The sequence below is a fragment of the Zosterops lateralis genome (genome assembly GCF_965231275.1).
Source record: "Zosterops lateralis genome assembly, chromosome: 11".
Classification (NCBI taxonomy): Eukaryota; Metazoa; Chordata; class Aves; order Passeriformes; family Zosteropidae; genus Zosterops; species Zosterops lateralis.
This window is the reverse complement of record NC_139771.1, coordinates 4273069-4277406: the sequence shown is the minus strand read 5'-3', so window position 1 is coordinate 4277406 and position 4338 is coordinate 4273069. Positions and strand designations below refer to the sequence as shown.

Genomic DNA, 4338 nt, shown 5'->3' with positions numbered 1-4338 from the left:
ATAAACATCAAGCTGATCCTTGCTTTAGACTAACTTAGAAAAAAAACCAGGAGTCGGTACTGTAGATCTATCTTTAGGAAAACATAATTATTTCTGAATCCAGAACTGCTCTGGGTTGGAGCAGCAGCTGATATCCTAACCAGAATTTCCTTGATCATTACTCAAGCAGTAGCATTTTTATTTAAAAAAAAAAAAACTTAGTCCTCCTCCCCCACCAGTATTTCTCTTCTAACACATTCCATGCTAATTTTAGTCTTTTGAGAAGTTTTTTTCCAGATCAACCCACTCTTTTTCACATTTGAATAATTTTCAGTTTTTAGAAGAGCTCAGTTTTAGCAGGTGCTTCAGTAGCTAAGCAATAAGAAGTCTCTTGGGAACAGCTTCCATGTTTCCCAAATGGATTAGCCTGGAAGTATGGGGAGAACACATTAGGCAAAATAACCATGCTGTTGAAGAGTTTCATTTCAGCTTTGAAATTCAGAGAAAGAAATGCAGTCCCCCAAGAAGCATTTGTGCTCTCTGTTAATAAATGGAGAAAGAGCTGCTACACTGGCAGTACTGGGATGGACCTTGGAGGCAGGAAAATTCAACAGACACTTACCTAGAAGCCTGACATGGGAGCAAACAATGCAGCTCCTCCTTTTTGGCATTACTGAGCTTCCCTGCAGCCCCAGGACCAGGAATTCTCAATGGTTTGCAAACATGGCCCCAGTGAATGCCTTTCCCTGGCTCACAGTGGGAAAGGCCCCCGCAGGTGTCAAAGCAGCAGAGATTTCAGCAGGGCCCACAGCCCCACATGGATAAAACATGGTTGTTATCTGCAGCTCTGGGAGCTGAACTGAAGGTCAAGACACCTTTCCCCACACAAAAGAGAGCCTGGCCCTTTCTGTCATTTCCAGCTATTTTAAAGACACTCTTGCTTCTTTTGGCTCCTGGAAAATAAAACCACTGCAGTAGATTTCAGCAACTGCTTCTTTTTGTGGTCCCAAATAGAAGGAGGAAACCCACTGACAGTGATGTCTCTGTGCCATAATGCAGTTAGAGCAGACCTGTGAGACTCTGGCATCTAGCAGATTCATGAGGCAGGAAATTTTAAAATAAATTTAATGCTAGGCATCATTTACAGATTTACCAGAATAGATGTTCATCTACAGTCACAGGGTTATCTTCCACATTTCCCTAGAGTGCAGCAACATCCTCCTTCTTCAGTGCTAAAAAAGACTAATAAAGAGTTGAATCTATCTTGCTATATCTGTACAGAGGTAGCACTTGCAGTAAAAAGTTGGAGTAGAACACAACAGCAGACATTTCTTATCTTATTCTTCAACATGACATATTATCCCCCATTTCTGCTCCCTTTGCTCCATTAGATTCCTCTAACCACACAAAGTGAAAAGAAATAATCCTATTTTAAAGCTGGACTTAATTTTCAAAAAGAGTTTTCTTACCTGGTGCAAAGATTTCAGGGAAATATTTCTTTAGCAAATGTTATTACCTAGGCTTGCTGTAACTTCAATTTTCCATAGGTGAGATACATTTAAGTACGAAGGTGAAGACTTGCCTGTTAGCTTGCAAGAATTTTTAACAGGATTTTTTTGTTTTGAGATTTTGAGGATGTGTTCTCTATCTCTTAAGTTTCCTTCATTGCCTTCATCCTTTCTAGGCTCTCTAAAAGAGAATTAACTATGTCCATTGCCAGGTGTGCCAGCTCCATTACTGAGAACAGCTGGGTGAAGGGGAGAAATACTGGAACCTAGGAAAAAAGAAGATTCTGATATCTCCACAATAAAACTCCCCCAAACATTTATTCCTAGAAAAAATTGAATTTTCATGCATGTGAGAACTTCCTGCTTGCTCCCTTCTCTTTGTCCCTGAGGTTTGTTAGCTGAGCTGGCTCCATCCTTGGGCTAAGCAGAACTCATCAGAGCAGCTGAGCACACATTAACACCTCCTCCCCACCCGGAGCACAGGTCTGAAACAGTACAAGTGCTCATGATTCCCTGCAAGTAATTAAAACCTTTGGCTCTCTCCTCCTCACTAAACCTTCCTCTTCTCAAAAGCACCTTTGTCTAAACATGGGCCAAATAAAATGTGAATTGAAAAGAGGGCAGGGAAATTAGATCAAACTGAGTATGTAGCATTCTCATTATCCCTCATGTCAGACAAGTCAGAAGCACTTACGTAATTGGGCCTCCAGACTCAAGGCAGTGAAATGTTAAGACAGAAAAGCAATCCCAGGACTGCATGCTGGGTTTTGACAAATAGAAAAACACAGAATTAGGCCAAGAGCTTATCATTAATGTGAGTTTTTAATTGTACCATGTCAAACCCAGGTTCACCATGTGGCACATGTGGACAAAGAGGTAAGAAAGCGTGTAGTGCAAAAGCTGGGAAAGAGAGGAAGGGAATTTCCTGCGTGCCTGGGCACACATTTGTGTGTGGATCAGAGCAGGAGCACATGAACCACGTGTGTGAGGAGCACAGAGCACAGAAACACAAGGGGAGGCAGTGGCCCATGAGCAATCGCTGTGAAAGGGGATGGGGGTGGGGAATTGTGCACAGTCCTGTTTTTAGCTTCTGCTGTAAAAAATAAATAGACCTTTTAATCTGTGTTCTCCTTGAAGCCTTCTCTATTGACCATTCATTTCTTCTGTCCCTCCCCGGCTCTTTACCTCCTCTATATGGCTGATGAATATGCAAATGCTTAATCAGTTCTGTAATAGCCTATCCTTTCTAAAAACAGGCTATAAATTTGGATCCTGAGCAGCAGGTTCTAAAAAGACTATTATATGACATGGCTGGGGGGAAGAGGCAAGACCCAAACATCACCACCAGCTCACCAGAGCTCTTTATAAAGCGTGTGAATGCAGGGAGGAGGAGCCTTGCTGGCTGCCAGAGGGACACCAACTTCAGCAGAGCCATACGCCCAGAGCAGGGCCTGAGATACTGCAGGGTTTAGGGAGCTGATGGCCAATTCAGCTTTGGGGAGCTGAGGGCAGGTTGGTCTTGGGGAGCTGATGGCACGTTCACATTTGGAGAGCTGATGGCAGGTTCAGACTTGGGGAGCTGAGGGCAGGTTCAGATTTGGGAAGCTGAGGGCAGGCTGGTTATGGAGAGCTGAGGGCAGGTTCAGATTTGGGGAGCTGAGGGCAGGGAGCTGGTTTTGGGGAGCTCTCAGAGCCAACAGGACAGGGAGCAGTTGGTGCAGTGGGGTCAGGCAGAACCAAGTCCATGGGATGCTCCATACACCCCCACACCCTCCAATCCCCATGGAGCACACAGACTCTGCTGGGGGAATGCTGACACCCCAAACCTGTCCGTGGCTGCCCCTCCCAGCTCCAGGTAACACAGAGCCAGGTAAAACACGAGCTGTCCCACTCCCCTGGGCTGCAGAAGGCAGTGGTGCCTGGAGCTGGGGGCAGTTTGAGGCTCCAAACATCACAGGGCAGCTGATTCCCAGCTCCCAAGGAATGTCCCCCTTCTCTCTGTGCAATAAACACAAACCTTTTTGTCCAATACTTGCGTAGAGTTCCATGTCTGCCATTTTGAGGCCCTTCTCAGCTCCTGCAGGGCGTTACAGCATTCCTGGCTGCTGTTGTTGCAGTGTAGAAGGCAAGAACTGTTAGGCTGAGTTTAATGAGATGGGATTGTCCTGCCACACAGGGACAGAAAGCTGAAGGTGCTGTGCCAGGTGCCTCAGTTCCAGCTTTGGATCTGCAGTAAACACTGGAATCCCACAGGAGGGAATCAGGCCCAGGTGTGTTTTGCAGGTTTTCTACAGGGAACTATTGAGGAAGAGACACATCTTGGAGCTCCAGACTGAAGTGACAAGCCATGAGGCACCAGGTGGGAACTGAGAGCTCCTGCTCAAACCCTGGCCTAGGCAGAGGAGAAAAGCTGGTTTGCAACAGTTTCAGTGGCAGTCACTGAAGGCAGACAGGACAGCACACCATCCACTGCCTGCCCTGGGAACATATATCACCCTGATGGGCACAGAGATGGAATGGCAGCAATAATGTACATACCTCCCTCAAAAAATTTAGATAAAGGGACAGAAACTTGGACGTGGCTCAAAATCCAACTGTTGCAACCTGAACACATCACAACTCTTCATTTGCAGTATTCATTTGCTGGTAGTGAATAATATTTGCATAATTCATTTGAATAATATGGCAAAACAAAACCATACAGGACATGCTATAATCACAGATATCTGAAACATTAAATAATTAAAAAATACAACTTTACAGAGATCGATATTTAAAACCAAAACCTTGTGATTTTATAAAAATGTTCAAAGTTGGGCAACCTTTTAATGCGGACATCATGGAACACTTT

General features: G+C 44.8%; 1 long non-coding RNA gene across 1 annotated transcript; it reads right to left on the bottom strand.

Annotated features, from left to right (window-relative positions):
- Positions 1-209: 209 nt before the first annotated feature.
- On the bottom strand, positions 210-1477 carry LOC310913874. Its single transcript, XR_014590914.1, has 3 exons — positions 1449-1477; positions 1133-1221; positions 210-406 (listed from the first exon to the last, which is right to left on the bottom strand). It is a non-coding gene; the product is annotated as an uncharacterized lncRNA (long non-coding RNA).
- Positions 1478-4338: the final 2861 nt, after the last annotated feature.